This window comes from Leptonotus elevatus, chromosome 18 (genome assembly GCF_054856555.1).
Source record: "Leptonotus elevatus isolate MCC_2025b chromosome 18, RoL_Lele_1.0, whole genome shotgun sequence".
In the NCBI taxonomy this organism is placed as follows: domain Eukaryota; kingdom Metazoa; phylum Chordata; class Actinopteri; order Syngnathiformes; family Syngnathidae; genus Leptonotus; species Leptonotus elevatus.
In genome coordinates, this window is record NC_141256.1 from 13,539,442 (window position 1) to 13,552,188 (window position 12,747).

The 12,747-nt window shown below is 38.4% G+C and overlaps 1 long non-coding RNA gene across 2 annotated transcripts in view; it reads left to right on the top strand.

The window, feature by feature from the left end:
• The first annotated feature begins 1,875 nt into the window (after window positions 1–1,875).
• Window positions 1,876–12,747, top strand: part of LOC147158717 (uncharacterized) — a 60,357-nt gene continuing 49,485 nt past the window's right edge. For both annotated transcript variants that reach the window (XR_015090993.1, XR_015090994.1), the window contains exons 1-2: window positions 1,876–1,968; window positions 2,479–2,576. This is a non-coding gene — a long non-coding RNA (uncharacterized LOC147158717). The remainder of the gene's footprint in view (window positions 1,969–2,478; window positions 2,577–12,747) is intronic.

The window sequence follows — 12,747 nt, forward strand, 5'->3', positions numbered from 1 at the left end:
AAACACCACCACCAAACCATCAATATGTACATAACAGAAATATATATTTATATTATTTGACAGCAACTGATTTGAGTAAACTTAAAATTGAGTAAAATAATTTACAAAATACTTTAAAAAGAATGCACCATTTGATTGAATTAGTCAATAAAAGTGCAACAACAGTGGTTATAGGACTGGACTAACATTAGGATTGTGTACTTGGAAGTTGGAAAAATATCATTCAAATTCATTATATATATCAAAATAACAAAAATCAAAACTCAATATAGTGCTACGATTCATAACTTAAGTAAGTAAAAGTATGCAAAAGTTTCAGCATCCTGTGATAAATGTAAAAAAAAAAAAAAGTCCAACAAAAACTTCCTGGTCGTGAGAAAGCAGGTAGAACTTCCCTGTGTTGAACCACAAGGACCTGGACTAAACATTTACTAAAATGCATTACAAATATATATAAAACATGTTTCTTAAAAAAAAAAAAAACGGCATTGTGGAGCTCGAGGCTAGCACCTTTGCCTTACAGTCAAAGGGTTCTGGGTTTGTTCTCCAGTGAGTTCCTCAAATGTGCCCTGTTGATTGGCTGGCAATGGCTCTCTTTCTCATCATCTTAACGACGATTTAGGAGGTTTGGGCTCACGTGTAATATCAACATCATACTGCGGGGGGCGCACCCCAGATTATTATTATTATAAAAATTTTTTTTACATCTGCTTTGGCTCACGATTGCTTAACCAAACTAGAACTAAACACATGGTATCAAAACCACTGGAATCTGTAACAAAAGCCCAGCAAATATATATTTTTAAATAATATGTTCTATGCACACCCATTCGTCTAGACACAGCATTCTGATTAATAATGTGTTTGTGGAATATGAAATAAGCAGAAAAATCCACCCGTTTTACTCCTCCTAAAGGGGCGGCCATTTTGCCATTTGATGTCGACTTAAAATGGCATCACAGTTCTACAGGGCTCACCTGTCTTCTGAGTTTGGTTATGTGATGGTCTGGAATGTACCCCCCATCCTCATGATAAATATGGGTTCATAATTAAGTAGAAAAATCACTTATCTTACCTTGGACTTTTTGCAACAGGTAGGATATTTCCTTCTTGCGCCACCTGGTGCCAAAGCAAAAGTACTGCACCGATAGCGGAGCTGATCTTGCAGAACTTCGGGTACAGAACACTAGAACAAACAATCAAACAAACAAACACACAAACAAACAAAAACACACGTTTTAGAAAACGGTAACACAACAATAACTTTCACCTGTCCTTTCCATCCACCTGTCTATCCAGTCATACACATAAAGATTGTTGTTTGTTGAGTTTATTGAGTTCTTAAGAGCCCCAAAAAAAGCTTAAAACTAACATTCCTGCAATTAAGACAACTGTGTACTGTATGTTGGTTCTGTAGCAATTGTGTTCGTCGACAAAGACGTGAACAAAGCATTACTTGAAGAGAAATGGACGGTTAAACAACATTAAAACAATTTAAGCAAATTGTTCAAAACTCACAGTTGACGTCATGGTAAGATGCTGCTGACTTGTTGAGCGACGCAAGTATGAGGTCGACATTTTCACCAGGAAAAAAGTAAAAATCTTCCCTGCTCTCCAGTTATTTTCATTCAACTAACGCATCGATGCCAAGTGACGTCACGTCTTGCGCCGTCCCGATAAAGTTCGCTTTGGAGCCAAATCGTGCGAGCAGCATTTAATTTGAATTTTACCTAATTATCGGGAATATATCAGCTACACTAGTGACAAATAGAATACTAATCACGTTTAAAAATAAATAAATAATAATATTAAAACACAACAACTATGGCCGATTAGTACGAGCACCCGGAAGTACATTTGGCCTTCAAAGAGCGGGATCGAAAGTGCTTCCGGGTCATAAAACATTGCTATCGACGACCACAAATACAATATATAGACGTTTTAAAAATGTCACAGGAATTCAGCCTGGTAAGTGTGTGTGTGTTAATACATTAAGTGTCCACATCGTTTACTAAAGCAGTGGTGTTAGATAGTGAGCTAGTGGCTAGCACATCTGCCTCATAGTTCTGAGGTTTGGGGTTCCTTTGTGGGATTTGTACTGTAGGGTTTGAAACTTCAAAGGACCATCCCACGATTACGTCACAAGTCACAAAATGGCGGTTGTACTCGGTGAAAGGAAGGTCTCTGTTAATTAAAAAGCATTGGTCTTTGGAGCGTCGTGTTTTGATTTGTGAGTATTTTTTTAAATTTCAAAATGGGATGGAATGTCACTTGACTACTATAACAATTAAATCAGCTTGATTTGTGTGCCTAGTCACAGGCAAAAGCAATACAATGCGCAGTTTTTTTTTCACCGTGTAAAGGAAGCTTTTGCATTACGGAAATATCAGAAATGTGGAATTATCTACTGTTCCATTCATCCATCTTCCAGCTATTTTATGACCCTAATGGCTGTTTTCCAAAATGTGTGTTTTGCAGACCGTGTACCGTGACCAGAATCTTGCAGGATCACGGTCACTATCACAGCAGTAGAAGGAAGGAGGAAGGAAGCATGCAGCCTTCATCAAGTGTCCAAGGTAAAACATTTGGATTTTCTATTTCTGGTTTTGCTAGCACAGAGTAAAGTGTACTTTATCTAATGCAAATAGTGAAATGTCTTTAAAAAAAAATGATACAAAAGAAAGTCAGGAAAGAATGAAGGAAAAAAAATCTCCCAAAAGTTTGAAAATTGCTGCGCTCGACTGACTCCACAAGCCCTTGTAAACAGTCCTTAGTTGCACTTGTTGGTCCTTAACACTAACTACAACCTTCTCTTGTTGTATAAACTGCTGGTTGGAAGAACAAATTGTGTATTGGCGGAGAGCTAATAGAAAACAAGAAGTGGGGATGGAGGGCAAAGCAGGTGATGGCGGGAGGGGGCGGGGCGGGTGGGGGGGTGGTTGATGGACGCCGAGTGATGTCTAGAGAGGTGGTGGTGTGCGTTTTCCACGCAGGGATGGAAAGAGTAAATCCTTTTCTTCATCATTACCTCCTCTCTGCCACTGCCCTCACCTTAATTAGTCTCAGAGCAGCTCGCTCGGCCAGGAGTCTGCCTCATCCCTCCATCCATCCCTCTATCCCCTTCAAAACCCCCTCCATCAACCCCCATCCCTTTAACCGCCGTCTCTTTCTTCCTCGGCGCTCTCATTCCCCCCCCCCCCCCCCTCCTCCAGCGATTCACACTCTTCCTCTTCTGTCTCTTGCCTTGCGCTTCATCTTCGTCTCGGTGGAAATTGACTGAAATACCAAACCCCCGTAACCCCACAATATCAACAGCTGTGCGGCTCTACGCACGCAGCAAAAAAAGAATAAACAGTTGGTAAATACACCCCACGCGCGCGCGCGCGCGGTTGGGCGTGCGAGCACACACACACGCATACAGTGGCACAAATACGTGGCTGCTCCAGGCTTGGCAGCTATAAATACAGAGGGTAGTGATGAGGAGAAAACTCTGTTAAAAAGTTAAGTGGGGAAAAGAGCTGCACTGTGAGATTGACATGCCGACGTCTCAGCTCTCTAGAGGCTAAATTAGGAGATCTAGGTGCCACACAGGGTGCACGCAGGTGTGTGTGTGTGTGTGCGTGCGTGTGTGTCTATCTCCATAGGCCTCTGCTCCTCCGCACTCAGCCACTGGGAGCCCATCCAGTGTCACTGTTTTCTTCTCACTCGCTGAATACTGATGGCCGCTGGGACATGAATATGGTTGGAGATACTGCAGCATTGCAGTCCAGCAATTTCCTTTCCTCACCCTCGGCTGTATGTTGCATTTATTTGATCGAAGAAAGAGGAGGGAGATGAAGATGCGATTGCTATGACGGTCCCCTTTTTAAGTCAATTTCTTAATATTCATTGTAGGAAGCCGACCTGTTTATAAATCTAATCTAAATGAGCATTTCTGAGTATTTGCTCGCGGGACCTCTCTACATGCAAAATAGTAAAAACAACAACCGCAATTATAACATATTGTTAAATAAATAAATACATACAAATGGATACAACTCAATCTGTCTGGATTAGGTGTAAGTGCACCAAGGTCGACGGCGGGGCTGTGCACGAATCTGTGGTGACTCGAATTTACAAAAGTGCTGTTAAAAGCAAATGCGGGCGAGAATGAATAGCATATTGTCGCACGTATGCGTCTACAGGAATGTTTTAATGGCAAGGCGTGTGACGTTTGCGCGTATATTCAAACTAGGGGTGTCAGGTGGTTAAATGTTTAATCGTAATTAATTGCATGACTTCAATAGTTGACTCATGATTAATCACAAATTTCATATCTGTTCGAAATGTACGATAAAATATTCCTAAGTTTTCATACTCTTGTTAACATAAAATGGGGGAAAAAAATTAAACTAATGGAAATATGGCTGCATCTTTTAGTCATTGAAACAGTCATTTCATAATAATTCATAAAATTGAGTGAAAATTAAAAAGATGTACTGTAAAAACGAGTGTGATATTGATTTTTGTTGAGGTCATTTTTCTGCCACTAGGTGGCATAATTGCATTTGTAAGAAATTGGTGACAGCTCAGTGCCTTTTTCTTTTCATATTAAGAACATCTTTAACATGAAGTAACTTGTGTACATTTTTTAAAATGGTAAAACACAACTTGACCTCAGTCTCCACAAATATATGCATTATTATTCAATTTATTACTGCTAACTTTTGACATGGACATTATTTCTGCGTTGCGACTGGAATTCCCCCAGTACAGGCTTTCCAAAGAAGGGGCGGTCAAAATTAATGCACTAATTTTGACACCCCTAATTCAAACCTTAGCCGTCTAATGAATATTATTTTCAACTGTCGTGACTTTCTGACGCTGTCCTAACACGAAGGGAAGTTTGTAAACGTCAACGCTGGACCGGAGAGACAAATGCACAGGTCTTAACGCTAGCTAGCTCGTACAACAGAACACGGATTTAGCGGATTTAATACTTAAAACACCCTTGATTCTGCGAGGGATCCTGGAGGTTAAAGTAAGTTATTTCAAACTAAAAAGGGAAACTTTTCCGTAGGTTGACGCAGCTGCATTAGCGCGTCCTTTTACACTCCTACATATTTTCAAAAGAGTGAATATGAGGCTTGGAAATACAGCGTGTCCATATTTTTGGACACAGAAAACCGCATATAAACGTAGGAACTACTTTTTCCTTCTGTTTACATTTGACCAAATTGTCAATGTAAGTAAAGACGCTAGCAGCTCTCTTGACATTTTGGTGGGCCGATGTTTCAGTTGGTTACACCGACTTGGTGCTATTTTTTCAAATTATTAAAAAAATATATATTTATTTTTAGCTCTTGTGGGTTATTCAAATTGAAGCACTAATAATAATAAAAAAACAGAACATATGTTTAACACTTTTTGTTCTGTTTTCAAGAAAAAACAGCTACTAAACCAATATACAATTAGATTCATCCAGCACAACCAGCATTGAAAATACCCTCAAATTCTGTAGCTCTGAATCATCAGTTCAAGACTAATCCTGCAGGGGGTGCTGTGTACATGGAAGTAGCTATGGATGTGACCTCTGGTCACAAGGCTGATGGAGAAGGAACGTGGCCTCTCCTTTTAGCCACAAGATGGCATTCCCACTCAGCATAAAGCAAATGAGCTTTTAATCTCACTGCTTGTATGTACACGACCTTAACATTTTTGATATTATATGTTTATTTATTAAAAGTACTTTACAGTTACATGAGATTTTTTTGTTGTTGTTGGACAAACTATTTGAGACTATGGTTTGTTATTGCGTTTATGAGCTTATGCATGATTGAAATTTGGGTCAGTAAAAAAAAAAAAGCATTAAGAAATAAGTTGCATATTTTGAAGCTTTAAGTAATCTAAAGTAAAAAAAAAAAGAGAAGAAAATCCATATTGTCTCTTTCAAACATTTACAAACTGTATAATGATCACGCTTGTGTTTGTGCGTCATACTTGAGCACTTATGTAGATAAAAGCGGGCAATTAAAAATATATGAGTAAAAGATGAGAATCTTATTATATAAACGTATGGAAATGTATATTGGAGAATGCAGCCTTTGGCTGCTCGCACACGCGCGCGCGTACATTTGCACACACGCATGCAGACGGAGACAGCAAGCATTCAGCCCATTCTTGCGTAAATCACTTGGCCTGGGGGCTCTCTTAACCCTTCCTCTGTGTGTGTGTGCGTGCGTGCGTGCGTGTGTGTCTCTTAGATGTTGCTTTCCAAGCGCTAATGCTGGTGGACACTGCTACTGTTTGCTGTGCCTGTGATGAGGCTGCAAAGCAGCCGGCAACGTATCCGCCGGAAAAATCCAGGGCAGAATCGTAATCTTGTTTGAGATCACATGGTGTTCACTTCCAACAAATACTTCATTAATAAGTACACGTAAAGAATTTAAAGTTATGGTTATTATTGTTAAAGCACTTTGCAGCGCATAGAATTTACACTGAGAGGCGTTTCTGCGAGTTTACCCCCATTCCATTTTTTCTAAACTATAATCACAAAAAGTAAACATAGCGTTATGGAAGCGATCCATTTCTGCAGAATTAATTCAGCATTATTTATAAAAGCAGATTTTTAATAGAAAAATTGAAAGTAAATAAATAGAATCATTGACTTATACCAAATTTCATGCATAATGAACCTCAAAATGCTTCACATAAAGTTACAGAGTTAAAGAGATTTAAAATAAATGTAAAAAAAAAAAAAATTAGCTTACAACACTTTAGAAAATGTGTTATTAAAAATATACCTTAATAATGGTATGGGAAAAGAGCATGAAAGCATGTATACTTTATGGGTATGTTTTGAATCTTTATTAATTCATATTATTTGCGTTGATAAGAAAGGATACAACAAAAAGTACGGAGAAAACTTTTTAAGGGTGATTTTGGGAGTACGTTTTATTATTTTATGGTACATTTGAATTAGGGCTCCAACTAATGATTATTTTAATAATGAATCAGATGTTTTAAAATATGTTTTAATTTACGTCACTTTATTCAAAAACAGGACTTTTTTTCCCTAAATGACGGTGCTTTTTTTCTTTTCACTAACGTGATTTTTTTTTTTTATGATTAATTTACTGGTTTGGTTGGTAACATGTCACAAAAGTGGCTAAAACATTGACCATGGCTTATAATTTTTTTTAAAATTTTGATTCAACACAATGCTAATCAGTCTGTTTCCCTAAAGGAATAAAGAGATCGGCTAATATTTACTGCCGAGAGGCTGAAATTGTGCGGATTTGTTCTACTGTAGGCTTCTTAACGAATAATCTGTTGTCAAAAATAATTACAGATTAGTGAGTAGATGAATCGATGAATTGTTGCACCTCTATTTTGAACATTATTGTCGTACATCATGACTTTTTTTTTTTTTTAAATGAACTTTTCTGTAGACATTTGAAATGACAAAATAAAAATTCTATCACAAGCTTTGTTGACATACGGGATTTTTAAAATAATTTTTTTGAGTGAAACTCAACTATTCTGTACATTGACCTGGGTTTGACGGTTTTTGGTTGCTACAGATCTAATTGGGAAAAGTTGTTGGTATGACGCACACGCACGCACACACACACACACACACAGCAAGTTGTCTGTGGCTTGCTGAACCCCTGTAATGCTCCTATTAGCAGCTTCAGTTAAAATGGCATTTCATCAGGCAGCTGACAAGTGAATTATCTACCCCATTTTCCTCTCTTTTCCCCTCTCTTCACCCCACCCCTCTCTCTCTCTCCCACTCTGTCTGTCTGCCTCGGTCTCCCACTCTCCCCCCGGCTCAGTGACAGTAGCCTTAGGCCTGAGATAAAGAGGAGGCGCGCGACGCTTGGCGCTCTCACACACACTCGGCAGAACTGAAGTGACATCCTGTCAAAACAATAGTTTACTACAACAGGAACTTGTGTGTTCTGTCACACTGAGGCTCAACTTCAACTTTGGGACGTATAGAAATCGCTTTGCAAATTGATCTCCTCCTCCTTCCGCCCGCTTTGCACGTGTGTGTGTGAGCGGGGCGCTTCGTTGGGGGGCACGACATCCACGTGGATGCATAGATTGGAGATTTTGAGCCCAAAATGTATGTGTGCGTAGAAACTCAGAGGACAGTTTGGATGCCGCTCAACATAAGAGGCTCTGTAGTTCTCCGCCGAGAAATCGCCAGGGTTGACAAATCTCTTCCTGAGCTGCTCCGGCACACAGTCGCGCGCTGCTGTGCGCATGAAAGAAAGCACTTCTCTTAGAAATATGGCTCACGAGAGAGGATGAAGATTTGCTGTGTGTGAGAGTGAAACGCTTGATGGTGACTTGCATCCGTTTAGCATTGTGAAGGCGATAAAAGGTTTGACTCATTATTGTATGTCAGGCGCAATTTGGTGGCAGAAAGTAGATTCAAGGGGAAGTCAGCCTCCCCCCCAAAAAAACAACAACAACAAACAATAATATGTTCTATGCAGCCCTACTATTAAAAAAATATGGCATTCTGGGTAATATTGCGCTAGTGGAATATGAGTTAAGCAGCAAAATCCAGCAGTTTTTATCAATATCAGAAGGCGGCCATTTTGCCACTTGCTGTCAAGTGGAAATGGCATCACAGTTGCTCAGGTCTCGGGTAACAACCAATCACAGCTCAGCTTCAGGAAACCGGTGAGCTGTGATTGGTCGTTGCCTGAGACCCGAGCAACTGCGATGTTATCTTCAGTCGACGGCAAGTGGCAAAATGGCCGCCCCCTGAGATGAATAAAAATGGCTGGGTTAGATTAGTGAGGTCACATATAACATATCAGGAAATGTTTAAGGACTTCCCCTTTAAAAATTTGACCAATTGAAAGCAGGTCTAAGTTGTGGCGCAGGCAGTTAAAAAAAAAGTTTGGGAGTTTTGATTATAATTAGTTTTATTTTGTTTTAAGGTTGTTGTTGTTTTTTTCTTCAAAAAAATTGTTTTGATTAGTTTCAGGGTGGCTTTAGTTTTTATTAGTTTTAGTTTTGTCAAAAAAATGCTTAGCTTTGTAATAGTTTTTTGTGAATTACTTGTGTGCAAGATTTAAAAACACCATGTTAAGTATCGTGTAGTAGAAATTCAACAAAAATACACAAGTTGAAAAACAGAGAGTCTTTATATACGAAAATACAAAATAAAAACAGCGAGCAGGGCTGGATGCAGATGGCCTCGACGAAAACTCTTGGAGAATAAACCTTGAGCAAGACACCTCGGTTAAGAAAACTCAGAGTATGGAATAAAAAACAAAAAATACAAAACTGATGAAAGTGTCACTAAGCAACTCCCACTAGGGCCATGCTCAATTCTATATGACAGAATAAAGGTGTATAGAACAAAATAAGAGACCTTGCAACTGCACAGTAACTGACAACATCATCATCGCATGGGACTTCTTAGCTCGTTTTGTGTTTTCGGGCTGAGTTAAATGACAAAAAGCAAAACATGAAACTTATTGGCAAAGAGCAACATCATCCGGTGGCCCCAAACTTACAAACATGTAAAATGTAGCTTGAGTAAATCTTAGTTTTTGTAAAGGCATTTTCATTTTTATTTTATTTCGTTAAAAATCCCCCCACCCGCCCTCCTGTTTTTTTAGTTATTTTGTTAACTAAATTCATCTTGTTTCAGACATACAGTATTCTCTCAAATAGTAACCTCTGAATCATACCGCAGTTGCCCTTATCACAATTCACACAACCTGCAGAGTTGACATGAAAGTTTAGAGAGTTTTACCTCCGCTGTTGCATTCAGCAGGAAGCACAATTTCACCATTGACCTGAAAAGAACTCGGGATTGGAACCAAAGGAATAACCTGACAACCACTGACAAGAAGAGAGCGTTCTGCACTGGAGGGAGGAGGAAGAAAGTTAGTAAGCGGGGAGAGCTTTTACAATAGATTTAGTCCTTGTGGGACAAACAGAAACAATAAAAAAAAGAAAGACACAGACATTTACTTGTCGGTGACAGAGGACATAATATGACTCGCATCTTTATTATAATATTTTTATGTATAATATGAGTACGTTAATGGTATGAAGTTGATTTGGATTTTGAAAAGATCCACTATTGCCCTCCTGCCTGCATCCACCAGGGGGAACTATAGAGTAGGATGGAAGGACATGAAGGTGCCGTCTGCCCTGTTCAAGTCTAGAAAGTGGAAAGCGTGACCTTAAAGGTCGTCACTTTTCAGGATACTTTCCATCACTGGACGCTTCTTCAATATCACACTTTTCCTTTTTTTTTTTTGGTGCTAATTTATCGGGTCATTGTCATGATGAGCAGGTTTACGGGTAAAAGGCATACTACGCATAATGGAAAATAAGTCTTTTTAGTCTACCAACAGAAAAGTCAAAATGGAAGAAAAGCTCTTGCTCTGCCCAGCAAATATTATACAGACTTTGTACCGTGTTTACACAATATGTCATTTAAATCATACATTTTTATTTTTATTTATTTATTAAACCTTTATTCATGTCCTCCATGAAAGCGGACTGATTATCTTTGTGTGGAACAAAAATAACACTATTGCTTTTACTTTGGAAAACGATGATCAACGTTTTTGACGATTTTCCTTACGTTACAGACCAAACTAATAATTGAGTCATAGTTCAATTGTTTGTGCACTGTCAATTTGAAATAATGTCATGTTTGTGGGGGAAAAGGGATGGGAATTTAAATGTTTCTTGTTTTTTTTATTTGATTCATCGATTAATGATAATAATAAAAAACTATACCGTTTTTTTTTTTCAGACCGATATGGTACGAGTACTCAACTGTTAAGCACCGATACCATTAGGACAGTTACCAATGATGGATAATTACAAAAAGAAAGACCTATGTATCCCAATAAAGCATTTTCCCTTAAAATTGCATGAAATTAATGGCAATTTTCTATTTTTTCCCCAGTTTTTCATAAACTACATATTTGATAAAGAATACCCAATATTATTAATTCAAATGAATGAATAAATAAATACGATGAAACAAATAATCCAGTAGCGAGAAAAAGTCCCAATCTAACTATGTGGTTGCGCAACTCCCCTATCTCTGTTTGAAATTAAAACTAAGATAAATACAATTTTAATACGTCAGATATTTTGAAAATTTTATAAACTTTATTTACTGTAGAAAACAATACTGAGCTATTTACATGCTACTTACTACCTTTGGGATACCCCTGAGCTTTTTGTTAGATTTTTAAAACAAAAACGTCTATTGACTAAGATTTATAAAAAAAAATTAGCTCCAATGATTTACAAACTCTAAAAGTTGTTCAATAAACACATGCTTAATAATTCAAAACATATCAGCTGGAGTTATTTTTTATTGTATTTTTTTATTTTGATGCCAATATTTTTTCTTTTAGTGAAAATTAATAATCAAACAGCTCCAAATATCGGTTATCGGCATCCTTGGCTACTAATAATCGGTATCGACCCTGAAAAAAAAACCCATCGGTCTAGCTCTAGAAGAAAATTCTAGTCAAACATTGACTGATACATTAAAAGGTCCGTCTCAATATTTCTGCTCATGACCGTTGACCCCACACCAAGATAAGGCGCGAGGATGCGAGTTTAGCGGTCATCTGGCGAAAACGCACGAAAACGCACGTATTCACCCAAAAAACAACACAAAGAAGCCCCCCCCCACACACACACACACACGCGCGGACAGACAGGAGCAGACAGAGAGACGGACACATGGGTCCATATATAATATATTCGTGTGTGTGCACGCGCGGGTCCAAATCCGATGTGTGTGTATGTGAGGAATGTGTTCTGTGTGTTCCGTGTGTGTGCGCGCTACCTGGCCAGCAGTGGTAACAGGCTCTGAGGCCTTTAATGGGATTTAGCCCGAGGCTGTTTTATTAAGATGTCGGCTTTCCCTGCTGCCTCCGCAGCTGACACCATTCCCCACTGATACCCCACCCCAACCCACCATCACCACCACCAGCGCCAACCGACCCCCCACCCCCCCAACCCCCCCCTCAGCCTTCACCCCGTGCAAATCCCCTCAACCATCGCCCCCCCACCAATGCCCCCGCATCCACACGCTTCTATAGCACATAATGACCAAATACCTCACCCACTTTTTTTCTCACCCTGCAGGATGTCCTGCATGGGCCACTGCTAAACAATGAAGACAAGCTAAAATCAACACAATATGGACATTTATTTAAAAAAAAAAATGGAATCAACAAATTCCTAGGAAAACATTTTGTCTTTATTAATCTGACCTGGATGTCACTATTTTACACACAACCTAAAGTCACAGTTTGTTTAAAAAATAAAAAAGTACATTTAAAAACAATGCAACCCAAATCAAGTTGTGCCACACAATGCTCTCTAGGAACTAAGGTAAATATTTGTTTATATAGCACATTTAAAATACAGTAAACACTGCCCAAAATGCTGTAAAAAAAAAAATCAATAAAGAAAAAAATAATTGCATACATTTTAGTGGTAAATTGACTAAATTTATATGACATTTTCTACATACAAAATACAATAAAGAAAGAAAAAGTAGACATTAAAACCATATTTTTGTAAACAATAAACCATAAAAGGAAAGTTATATATATTTTTTAACAATATATTTACGATGACCTCATAATTTGCAGAGAAAAGTGACCCACAAATAATGAAAATCAACATGATTGACGCTCAATGAAATGCATTGGTGGGAAAAATTTTTTTTTACTCTAAGCATTATACTTT